This window comes from Euprymna scolopes, chromosome 38 (genome assembly GCF_053919585.1).
Source record: "Euprymna scolopes isolate OS-2025 chromosome 38, ASM5391958v1, whole genome shotgun sequence".
In the NCBI taxonomy this organism is placed as follows: Eukaryota; Metazoa; Mollusca; class Cephalopoda; order Sepiida; family Sepiolidae; genus Euprymna; species Euprymna scolopes.
Window position 1 is genome coordinate 66,822,307 of NC_136519.1, and position 14,379 is coordinate 66,836,685.

Consider the following 14,379-nt stretch of genomic DNA (forward strand, 5'->3'; position numbering starts at 1 on the left):
CCTTCCCTGTTTTGCTGTTATTATTTCAACCACCGTTTCTATTCTTATGATCATTTTCAACGTTTTCCTTATTGATCTTTGTGTTTTTTCTAGCTCTCATTGCCATGTGTACGAGATTACGCAGCTAGGTTTGTATTTACTGTTATTGTTGTTGTTATATTTATTTTTTCCATTGCATCCTGATCTCCTAAGGCCCTCATTGTGGTATTCCTTGTTTTTGTCCATAAGATTCTCATTCTTAGAAAGTTTTCTGGTTAGGTTTGTGGTAAGGTTCGTATATGCTTTTCCTTAAGTTTAGGGTAACGTCCAGAACATTAACTATCTTATGATTGCTGTACATTGTTATCTCTAATCCAAATTCCTTTAAAAAATCTCATGTTTTTTCTTGATATTTCCGTGATACGGTCGTTAGAATTAACTACAAAAAGTGCGTCATCCCTGTAAAGTCTCCCATTTAAACCTGGAATTATCTTGTCTATCTCCTTTAGTAAGTAGAGACCAACCAAGTCAGTGACCTCAAGGAGTCTGAGGCACCTATTGTAATGTCAAAATCGCCGTTATATCTGATTAAGGTTTTCCTGGCTATTTTTATAATTTCAATTTCCAACTTAGTTAAGTTTTATCTTCTGCTAGTTTAAGTGCTTTCTTAAATAGTGCAGGGAAAATGGAGGGGTAGTACGCGTCTATGTTGAACATGATAAATTTGGCTTTTGGGTTTTTAGGGATCTTTTCAAAACACTTGATTACTTTCCCTGAAGAAATCCATTGGTAGTGCTTAATTTTGGATTTTAAGGTTGGTATGATTCTGTCTAGTATCTTTTTACTGATATTACCTATGTCGGATGCGCAAGGGGCTGTAAGTCTAATACTGGGTTTATTATTAAAATCAGGGTTATGGTCCTTCAATAGAAACCGATGGTTAAGTGGGGTATATATATATATATATATATATGTGTGTGTGTGTGTGTGTGTGTGTGTGTGTGTGTTTGTGTGTGTGTGTGTGTGTATGAACACAGCGGTTGGCCATATTTAAAGCACGAGGGCGTAGTTTTCACAGAATAAACATGTGTCAAGGTACGTACAAATTTTGATGAGATGTAACTACGAAAACTGTCTGGTTTATGACGAAAAAATTGTAATATCCAAAAATACAAATATGAAGTTATTCCTTCGTTTTGTTTTTGATTTTTGCCAGTAAATATATATACATACATATATATACAATTTAGAAAATCATTTCACTCAAGGCATGAAAATTGTTAAAAAAAAATTATTATAGACTTTAAAAACAAAATAATTGAAAATTTTATATCTATATCATTAATTGCTAGATGAAACATAATATTTTTAAATTGCAACAAAATGTAAATCACATAAAAAGATCCAAGGTAATTTTTTGATTCAATTACATTTTTATATCTAGCTTTGTAAAATTTATAAAAGTGCACTTTGAAGAGAAATACATTTCAGACTGTATCTTGTACCTTTATTTTAAAAGTCTATTCTAAAAACATTTTGTTTAACAATTTTAAAGCCTTGGATGAAAGTATTTTCTAACTTGTATGTTATTTTTTTAAAATTATATTTTAAAACTCTCCTTCTCTCTATTTCAGTTTATATTTCTCCTCACACCATAACCCATTTTCCAACACCCTCTTTGTATTATTACAGGTCTGAATATTCTCTGTTTCAGTTTGTATTTCTCTTCACAATAAACTCATTTTTGCAACCTCGTATTTGTATTATTACAGGTCTGAATATTCTCTTTGTTTCAGTTTGTATTTCTCCTCATGTAAGAGAATATATCAAGAGAGAGATAGAGAGAGAGGGAGGTGTGTAAATTATATTGTAGACACGTTGACTGGAAGTCAAGATCAGCTTATCTGATTGTGTGTGAGTCACGTGATCAGGTTAGCTGAATTGTGGAGATTTGGTTTGGGCGTAGAAGGCGACGGACGGCTATCACGTCTCCTCCCCCTCAATTGTAGGGGGGGCTGACGTGTGTAGAAATAAGACCTAGAAGATGAAACCAGGCAAGCCAGGGATTCACTTTCCATCCTCTACGAGACATCTGGAAAGTTAAATAAAAACTATAAAACCAATTCATTGTGTTGGAGTGAATGAATATTCGTCTAAAACAAGTACCAGTCTCCCCTCCAAGACGGGACGTTTCTAGATGGTCCAACATCAAAGACGCAGAAGGTATGTTGAAAGTGCATGTACCACACACACACACACACACACACACACACACACACACACACACACACACACACACACACAAGACATATGAACATATAATTTTATAGAAATAACAGCTAGACGATCACACGACATTAAGTCTGACTAGACGATCACACACGATCCCCTTATAATACAACAAATATATAATATACGCCATCTCTTCTAATCCCTTATTAGAGATAACAACGCAACACTCACACAAGAATTCATTTTTGCAACACCCTATTTTTAATAAAGGTCTGAATAATGAGAAAATCTTTAGTTTTTTACAAAAACTTAAAAATAATTTTTTAGATTAAATTTTTTAAACTTCTTCAGAAAAGAAAATATGTAAAATTTAATAAGGAGCATATTTCGTATGGGTTTCATTAAAAAATAATCAGTACATAACGAGAAAAGTAGATATCACCATTTCAAAAGGACTATCTTACTGTTTACGGTCAATAGTAATCCTCCCCAGCGAAAGTCTTTTTTATTCTTATTCTATTTTTATTATTTTTTAAAACATTTTGTGTTCTACTCTTTCGCGCGTAGACTAATATAACTGGCTACGGTCAATAGTAGTCCTCGCCAGCGAAAGTCTTTGTTATTGTTATTCTATTATTATTATTATTATTTAAAACATTTTGTGTCCTGCTCTTTCGTGCGAGGAATAATATATATATATATATATATATATATATATATATATATATATATAGAGAGAGAGAGAGAGAGAAATAGAGAGAGAGACAGACAACCAGACAGACGGAAAGAGAGAGAGGGAGAGAGACAGAGAGAGAGAGAGACAGACAGACAGAGAGAGAGAAAAGTTGATTATCTTACGTCGGACAATTTACACGAATTCTAAACTCTTTATATCCTTTTTGCATTAGATATAATCTAAAATTTAAGATTAATGAAAATCAGGAAATCTTGCTAAACTAGTGTCCTGTGACAATGTATTAAATGAAATGAAACTCCGGAATCTTTCTCCTTTGAAATGAAAGCTTGCGCTTTTATTATAAACTTTAAAATCTTGTTAACGAACTCCAAAATCAACAAAATTCGAGAATATTTATGAATTTACGTTTAATAAATATTGTAAAAATTCCTTGTATATTGGTTAATTAATAATTTATGATGTGCATGGTGCCATAGTAAACTCTTGTGCGATAATTCGACATAATCAAATGACCACTATTTTTTTTATTAAAACCTTTATAAATATTTAAAAAAAATAATTAGTCAATCCGCATGTTCTTCACATAAAACATGTGACTGTCTTGTTAGATCATTGCCACACACACGGCTAGCGTCATTTCATTTCGTTTTATTTTCTTGGCAACGAAATACATGAGTGTCACTTTCACAACCTTTCGATCAATGTAAAATACAGGTTTCTTCAGGTGTAGCTTGTTAAACGGGGATATTTCTGTCGAACTCGGGAATTAGAAGTGTGTATATATATATATATATATATATATATATATATATATACATATAGTCTTTGAAGTTGTTAACATTTGAAACCATACAAAAAATTATTTTTATCATTCGTTAAAAAAAACCCATCTAGTCAGTAAGTCATTTAATCACCTGCAATCACTGCATCAACTCTCTCGAATTTACTATAATAGCAATTTTTTATTTTTTTTATTTTTCAAGGGATCATCAGTTGTTTACCATGAAACACTGTTTCGGGGATTTAAAAACAAAACAGTATATTACATCATGACTCCGCAGCAGTGTTGACCAAACACCACCACCCTTAATCTTAGGAAGAAGACATGTTACAAAAATTTGATCCAATTTCCTATTCTTAATTGCAATTACTAACCTTTTCATAGTATAAAAATGAATTTCGTACCTGTGCGATTCATCGATTTCCACATTTAAAATGGATACATTTTTTAAAATTTATCAGTCTTGTATTTATAAGATTTTGATTAATCCATTTAACTACTTATCACCCCCACTATAATCAGTAGTTTGTATATTTACATTCTTATTTATTTAAAATTAGATATATAAAGGTTAAAAATATTTTATTTTTACATATATACCTTTTTTTATCTATAGATTTATTATATGTAATTATAAATACATTTTATACATTGCTAATATAGTTTTGGATTTCCTTTATTAATATAGTCTGGTTTATCTTAAACGATTCAAAAGCATCAGGATAACGAACAAATGCTTTATTTAACTGTTTAAATATTTTATTTTTATCTCCACCTTGTTTTATCATCCTTATTACTAAGCTAGAAACTGGTGGTATAAAATCTGTTAATTTTAGAGTAACGCGAGCTATTCTCAAAAACTCTGACATAATGGTTCCATAAAACACAAAAACAGGGCAGGTGCTATCCTTATGGGGCATACGTACTATTTTAAAAGGGAACGCGTTTCTTTTATCAAATATTTTATAAAGAAAAATCCCATCCTCAATTTTTATATCTAAATCCAGAAATGTAGCCTGTTGTACTCTGTGTTCACAATTCAATTTTAGTTCGTTTGGATATATAAGATGTTTATTTTTTTTCGGATTCAACATTATCGTTCATGCATATAAGGTCATCTATAAATCTCCTACACCCATGAAAGTTATATGTTTTAGATATATCTGTTTTTAATAATGATGACATATATATATATATATATATATATATATATATATATATACTCGAGTCTATGTAAATACAAATTTGCCCAAAATGGTGCAGGATCCATATATATACGTATGTATGTATGTGTAACTACTTCACTTAATCACATAAATATTATACGAAAATATAATTTGTGTTTAAATTTTCAGTAATTACTTCAACAGTGTTCAATATATATAAAGAGATAGGTAGTAAGTTATTAAAATATATATGTCAATTAACCTTAGTTGCCATATATATATATATATATATATATATATATATATATATATATATATACATATATATATATATATATATATATATATATTAGCAAAAGTACCCGTCGTTGACTTTGTTCAAAAACAGCCTACGGAAAATGGACTCTGATTTATGAAAGTACCGTAGGTTATTAAAAGGAAGGGTCGTAAGGAGATAGCTTCGAATTTGGGGGTATCAAAACAAAAGCAAAATATGATGAAAGTAAAAATAAAATATATAAATCCCATAATTTCACACTGAAACACTTATCACAATATTTTGTGGATCTATATTAAAAAACCTTGTTAAACTTTGTGACATATTTCCATACTATGGAGGTCAGGTTCGAACAAACACCCCATGATTTTATTATACCATCCCTATTTAAGTTAAAACATACTTATCAAAGTATTATTATGCATCTATATCAAAAACCCTTGTAAACGGTTTTGTTTTTTATTTTAAATTTTTTCCCCATACTTTGTGGACCAGGCGCGAACGCAGACCACACAATTTTAATGAACCACCGTTCTGCCAGATCAAACATATCCATTCCTGTCTCGATACATCGTCTATCATTTTATGTAAGCAGTTTTTTAAACGAGTCAACTATATAAGAGCCTTTTCTGTGACCACACCCACACACACATACACACACATACACACACAGACTTTCAGCTTTATATTATAAAGCATAAGCCTGGAGAGTCCTAGAGTGGATGAAACCCGGAATATTCACTGTAGCTTAACCGCCATACATATTTTATAAATTACTATATATATATATATATATATATATATATATATATATATAATTGGACGAAATAAGAGAAGCATCTAATATATTTGGCATCAATCATTGAACGTGTTTGAAACAATCAAGTTTTGACATATTTAACCCTTTTTGTTTATTATTTATGCCATATAATATGCTTAATTAAAATAAATTTCTTTTAGAGATATTTAAAAATATCAAAAGTGTTACTATAAAAATGGCAAGGCTTACGGAGTTCCAAAGAGGCCCAATTTTTGGAGCTCGTATTGCAGGTGCTAGAGTAACAGTAACTGCATGAATGCAAAGTATTGGCTGTGAAAAGAGAAGGTATAACGTCCTCAAAAAACACAAGACTGGTCGAAAGATGATGATGTTTGAAAGAGCCCGTCGAACTTTTAAAATCACTGCAGAGCTGAACAAACATTTACAGGCCCCAGTTTCCACAAAACTCTTCGTTGAGAGCTGCACAAATATCGATTTTATGAAAGGGCTTCAATTAGAAAACCTCTGTTCTTGAAGGCAAATGTTTAAAAGAGGTTAATGGTGTAAAACCCGCAAAAATTGATCTCTCCAGCAGTGAAAATATGTGATTTTCTCTGACGAATCATCGTTTTTCTTATTTTTGACTAAGGGCCGAGTCTACGTTTGGAGACAGCCGAAAGAAGCATTTAATCTAGTTGCTTTCTCCCAATTATAAATCAGGCGGCGGTTCTGTAATGATTTGGGGTACTATTTCTAAAAAATCCGCTGGACCATATATTAATCCTCATAGAAAAATTGACAGTCGAAACTATTAAGGTATTTTGGGTGAGCAGGTGTATCCTATGGTTCAATAACTGTATACAGAGGTGAACGTTTTTTTTCAAGATGATGTGTCCCAATTCATACAGCTAGAATTATTAAAGATTGGCACGAAGAGCATTCCAATGAAGTTTAGCATATAATTTGGCCACTACAATCCACAGATCTCACCATTATTGCACAATTATGGTCGGTTTTGGAGATTAAAGTAAGAAATCGATTTAATTCACATCTTCTCTAAAATAATTGGAGTATATTTTAGTTGAAAATGAGATAAAATATCGTTGGAAAAAATTCACAATTTGTATGAATCAATACCTCGCAGTATTTAGGCGATAATTGTCGAAAAAGTGGACCTACATCTTATTAAAATAAATGTTGTTGATTCTTAAGATATTACTTTTATTTCTTCTTACCCCGTCCATACATATATATATATATATATATATATATATATATATAGTAATTTATAAAATATATATGGTGATTAAGCTACACTGAATATTCGGCATTTCATCCACTCTAGGATTGTCAGGATTATGCGCGAATTCTGAGGTTGTTTATCGTTTTTATATGGTCCTCTTCTGTTAAGGATTTTAAAGAAAGCTGATTGGCTAACTAAAATCCTCAGCAGAAGAGGACCGTATAAAAACGATAAACAACCACAGAAGTCGCGCATAAGCCTGACGACTCCTAGAGTGGATGAAACGCCGAATATTCAGTATAGCTTAATCGCCATATATATTTTATAAATTACTAACTAGCTCTACCTACGTATTGACCACTTTTGAAGTAAATACTTAAAGTTTACGCATAAATCTATACTTTCGTATATTAATTTTATGTGAGTAAATTAAGTAGTTATATATATACACATATATATTTACACATATACACACATATACACACACGCATACACACACATATATATATATATATATATATATATATATAATGTCAGCCCATATAAGAAACTTGTTTCTTATCGTTGAGCACTTGAATTGTAATAAAGTCGGTCAACTTTACTGATACGCGCAGATCGTGATATAATGATGAGATCACTCTGACGCTAAAAGCATTTAATAAGAATATTTTTTTTTAATTTCAACTTGGATCTCTTGCAGTTTATTGCAGCCTTATAGTGCGGGTCCTTGCTAATAAAACCAGACATGACTTCCGTTGTCGGGGTTCGAGTCTCTCGATTGGTGTTAATTGTGACACCCTGCATTAATGATTTCCGAAAGGATGAAACACTAGTGTCTTTAGGTATTTAATAAGTATTATAGTAAATAATTGTATATATATATATATATATATATATATATATATATATATATATATATATATAAGATTAATATGTTGCCCTAAAAACAAGACTACAACTATATTTTTAAACTTTTTTTGAAGAAATGAATGCAGGTAACTTGCTTATGTAGTAAAGCTGATATATATTCAATGTAACCGCTTTCAGCTTCAATAACCGTAACCTCAGTACGGGTTCGGACCTGGAAGCATGCATTTTCCACAAGTATCAGAAGGGGGTCTGTTAATAATCGGCTGGTGACGGCGATCAGGCTGGATTTGGCGTTGAGGGCGGTCGTGGGGCATTTTGTGGGACATATGCTACACCCTGGATCTGCCAGTGACCACTTGAGTGACCAGGAGAGCATAATACTTTTCAGCATTCCAGGTACAGGTTTGTGTATACTTTAAAGCGGATTTCGAAGATGGGAGACCGCATGACGTGGCCCTCATTTGATAACTTACCAAATACGATAAGCAAGAAACTAGGTTTGTATCACACTGAGCACGTCGCTGTTATTTGTGGGCATCAATCGATGCCTTTTGAGGGTACACGCAATAGTTTTGTTGTCATAACTTGGATCGTAAGAGATCATGAGTTGTGCAGAGGCTCATCTCCGGTCTTGCTCGTTGGACAGTCTGTCATTTTCGGGCATAATACAAGACTCCTACTGCTCTTGGAGTGTATACACCATTGTCAATCTAATATATAGTCGTCAACAAGAACGAAAACCATATACAAATAAATATGAAATATTTCTATAATAATTAGATTTATACATTTTAAATTATTATATAAGAGCTCTGGAGGACCAAATATGAATAAATATTCATTCCTTTTACGTTTCACATTTTCGGCTGATAACAAAGCTGTCATCAGAAATTAAAATAAAACAAGAAATTGCATTTTATCTTACTTGCCATGTTTCGTTTGGCACAGTCTATTTGTTGTAGATGTGTTTTTTTGTATTGTCCAGTCCATTGGATACGTCAGTTCTCGCGCAAATGTGGAGTGTTAATACTAATCTTTTTTTAGAAACACGGAGCATATGGAAATCAGAACATGTTAAAACAACCTCATAGCAATTCAGAAAGAACAGAAAAATATACTGTAGTTTTTCATTTTTTAATCTTCATGGGGGCTTTGTTTTCTGCCGAAAATTCAAACTTTAAATAAATGAATATTTGTTTATTTAAAAACAGAAAAATTCGCACGGGGTTTAAGCAATACGTATTCAAGCAATTAAGCGAAGCCAACCATGAATTTGTTTGTAAACAAACTCATGGTTTGGGCACTGTAAGCGACGGGCGGGTGTGGATATATTATTCGTGGTCCGATTGTTAAAACTGCCGAATGTCAAATCGATGGTTGTAGATTCGATCCACGGCTGGGGACAGTTTATGTCTAGCCGCCTGATGAGTTGTGATACAACGAAACAATACTGTATGGGGATGACAAATTATATATATATATATATATATATATATATATATATATATATATATATATATATATGGAGTGTCCCACAAAAGTTTACAATACATATTTGAATCTGTCAGTCTTTGTATTTCTCGCTTCCAAATGGAATTGAGAATTTTTATAAACATAAAAAATTTATTAGAACTAAGATAAGAACAGTGGGAAAAATAAAAACTAACAATTCATCACAGTGCGAAGTAAAAACTCAATAATTAGCACCGCAAAAGTTTACAACACATATCAAATTCATTAGATTTCTCAATAATTTTATGACGGTTTATCATGGTAAAATGAATATAAGCTTCTAGAATTATCAGGAATATGCAATAATGTTGTGAGACCGGATCTCACACCGTAATTGATTCGTCCAGATCCTATGTAATCATCATCTAAAGCTGGTACGGGGGAGCGAGATCTCAGAAAACAAATTGTGAGTCTTCATCAAAGTGGATTGGATTATAGAACAATATCCAAACAGTTCATAGTTCCATTTAATTCTGTTGGAACACTAATTCGTCACTGGACGTCTCACAAATCGATCCTTCCTTTAGCCAGATCAGGTTGTCTTCGAAAAATGCCAAAAAATACCCTTCTTAAGCCAAAGCATGTTCGTGCTAGGCTTGATTTTGCAAATGAGTATGCAATCAATCCTCTACCTTTTTGGCATAACGTGCTTTAGTCAGATGAGACCGAAATAGACTTGTTTGGCATGCCCAAAACACCGAATGTTTTGAGGAAAAAGACGTACTGAATACTAGTAAGAAAAAAACGCATTCCAACAATAAAATTTGGAGGAGGATCTATTATGATCTGGGGTTATTTTAGTGCAGGTTTAGGAAAAGTGGAAATAATAAAGGGGAAAATGAATAGAGCATTTATAGGTATATCTTGGAGAAAAACCTTAAAGAAATTGTGAAGTTGCTCTAATTGAAATCAGACAGAGTATTTCAATATAATACCGATCCAAAACACACTGCGAAAAAGTGAATGTTTTAAAGTGGCCTAGTCAATCTTCGTATATTAACCCTCTAGAAAATTTATGGGGAAAATTGAAATTACGGGTCCATAGAAGAGAACCTTCAAATCTGTGAGAATTGAAGAGAATTTGTTTTGAAGAATGGAATAAAATAACACAAGACACACGCAAGGAGTTTGTAGGAGATTATGAAAACGTCTGAATATTGTAATCAACAATAATGGTTATGCTACAAAATACTAGATATTATACTCTAAATGTGTTTCAAACTTTTGCCTTGCTAATTATTGAGTTTTCTCTTTGCGTTGTGTATAAATTGTTAGCTTTTATTTTTCCCACTGTTCCTATCTTAGTTTCAATAAATTGTCTATGACGCTCATATCGCATTCCAGGTTTTGTGAAAGCTGTCATCATTCTATTAATAAGTACTGTGTAGTCTCTTGCTTTATTTATGCCGAGGATTTTCTTTTCTACTAGAATAAATGTCCCCTATGTTCCCGGTACGTTCATTGTTTTCGAACTATGGATCTCTGATGAGCTGATAGATTTGAGGATTGTTAAAGATACCAGTTTTAACTGCCCCATGGCGTACCCTAAAGAAGCCGGCTACAATTAAGCAGCTACCATCCTTGTTCAGAGACATGGTGGACTGTTTGATTAAGCTGAGCTTGATATGCAGCTGTGGAAAGAATATTCTGTCTCTGTCCACCGGAGGGTCGTTGATGATTTTTTTATCATTAACAATGCACCTATTTCTCTCTCACAGGCCAATCCTTGTTCGTGTAATACTGAGCACGGTACATACTATCCGACATGCACAGAAAACATTGGCGCTAGCTGAAACCAAACTATTGTCCCAACAAATTTTCACCATATTCAGGTGCAGTAGAGTCGGAAAGGGTGAAAGTAGGAACGGCGATATCGTTAGAATAAGAAGAACATTTATATCAAGCAATGGTTAGTGGTACAGAAAAGGTTAGTAAGTACGTTGGGAGTCGTCACTGTACAACATCGAGATAGCTCTCATTGAGCGGTCTAGACTTGCTGGTTATATGCCAAATCGACAAGTCCATCTTAGCGGCTATAAGGGTGTGTATGTCTCCATAACATCAGGTCAACACAAATAAACCACTTATGCCGAGCATAACCGGTTACACCCAGGACATATTTCACCGCTTCATACCTTTTAAGTTTAGCCGAGTTTAGGATGGGTTCAGGGGAAAACAGATTGTTATTTCGAAATAGGACACATTTAAGTGATCATTAGCCGCTGTCATGAAACCTTTAGGTTCGTACTGTGGCATTTGCAGCCTGGACAGAACGTGTGCAATATCAACAATATCTACGTCCTTCACAAAACGATAATACTCTTGATGCCTGTTGCGGAAGAATCTGGTGCGAGCATTGTAAGAATAAAGGTGTTCAATTTCATCAAAATGAGCGGCAGAACGTCGTGTTGATTGAAGAGTAGGATACTTGAGGCTACTCCACATTTCTCAGTTGGTTGCAGTCACATGAACATCGCAAAATTTGTAGTCAGAGACATGGTTTGGCAGCTCCCTATAAAGTTAAAACTCTTGTTGCCATTATTTCACTTATGCCGGAACTTGGTGCATGCCTTGAACACCATTTTTGACGCCCAAGCTTTATCTTGCTTCACATGTTTAATACCAAAATAAGTATGTTAAGTACGCGTTGCGAGTCTTGTAACTAGCTTTCTTTTAGAGGCAATTGTGTATTTTCCACATATGTAGCAGAACATGTCGTGCTTATTATTGCACGCTCTTCTGACTCAACAATTTCATTCATCTGAAAAACAAAAAAAGATAAGAATTAATTATAAATTGGCCTCGACATCAGCCTACGGCGTTCCGAATATAAAGCCACCAGAACGACAATGTAAATATTCCGCAACATATGAAACGAAAACAGCCGTACATGCGCGGGTGGAGTTTTCTATACACTTCCTGAGGCGGTTGCCTCACTAATTTTTATTTTCATCCACCAAATTTATGCTATTCCCCAGCAATTTTTTTTGATAGATGTCGAACGTTTTTTGTTTTGTTTTTAATTAAACCTGATTCATTTTTGGCATAATCACCTATCGAACCTGAATATCATTTCTAATCAGACGATTAGTTTACTTCACCAACTTCTAAAATGCGTCATGCATGCTTATATGTGGCCAAAAACACAAAACACGACATATGGTTATAGCTCAAAAACCTTACCTAGTTGAGCAAAACCAATGTAATATTTGGATTCATCGCATCAAATTCTTCCGAAATAAGCTGAAAAACGCAAACAACATGTTTGTTGTTTACCAATGTTATCTATCAAACAACATATTTCGGCTGCTGAATTACTGCCCCATTAAACAGCTCTTGATAATAGTTCAGAATAATGTCTATTTTTTGTTGCCCTATCACGTTTTGCTTTACTCTGTATTTCCTTCTCCAAGACGTGATGCTTCTCTCTCCAAAACGCAATGCGTTCTTGAAAATTATGTGATTTATTCATTTCTTCCTTTCATGTAACGTTTTTGAAACTTAAGTCTGCTAATCTTCTGAAATTCATTGTTTTCATACCTCGTCATAATAGTTCTACTGCCAAGCACTTCAGTCATATAGAACAGTCTTTTATGCTGGTTTTGTTAATTCGACTTTTAAGATGAAACATAAAAAAACATACAAACAAAAACAATAATAATTTGCTTTTATATAAATCACATTTACTTGTTTTTACTGCGTTACATTCAATGGCTTAATGCTTGTCTGGACCGACTTCCACAATGTGTCTATTGTTTTGAACTGTACTGAGAATATTAAATTTACGTTGAAAATACCAAGTTGAGATTAAAATGAACTTCAAATAAGTGAAAGAAAATTTACTGTATTATTTTTCATTTACCATTAGCTATAGAGTTATGGTATATATATATATATATATATATATATATATATACATATATATATATATATATATATGTGTGTGTGTGTGTGTGTGTGTTTCTGTGTGTATGGATGAATGTATACTTATATGTATGCATATATATATATATATGTGTGTGTGTGTGTATGTGTGTCTGTGTATATGTCTCTGTGTGTGTATGTATAGAAGTTTTCTTTAGTCTTGCCAGACTACGGATACCCATTTTAAGGGTGTGTGCGCGTGCAATTTGTGTGGCAAGAGTCACGCAGTCTACAATGACACCTTTTCTGAGTCAACATTGTTGAATACCAGTGGAAAGTTGTTAAGGTACAGCACGACTGGAAACAATGCCGAGATGAGCGGAGAGCATATAAAGCCCCTGGAATTCCCAAATGGGCACTCATATGGTACTAGCCAGGATGAACGTTGCTAAATTTCGGTGATCTTGCGAGAACCGGTATGTCAACGTCATTATGTCGTGTATATATATATATATATATATATATATATATATATATATATATATATATGTGTGTGTGTGTGTGTGTGTGTGCGTGTGTGTGTGTGTGTGTGTGTGTTCCCAGAAGTGTGCGTGTATATATATATATGTATATATATATATATATATATATATATTTTGTTTAAGAAGTGTGCGTAACTTGACTTACAAAACGTTTATTCTTTACAATTATAGTCTTGTGCACAACACTAAGTTAAAGTTGGAGGTCTGTCCAGGAGAATTCGATTAGGGACTTCGAGGAATTACTGGTTATTGTCGAACACTTGTAAAAGCCAAGATGCAAAATAATCGCTCAATATCGAGGCCGAGAAAATATGTTACGTGGTCTTCTCTGTCTCTATTGTCGAGCGGAAACTCGTATTCCTCCTTCGTAGCGACCTTTACATATTCCTTGCATCTGGTACGACGTCCTCGCTTCTTCCAAAATCGCTGACTTTTTGATAACTGCGCCAGCCTTCA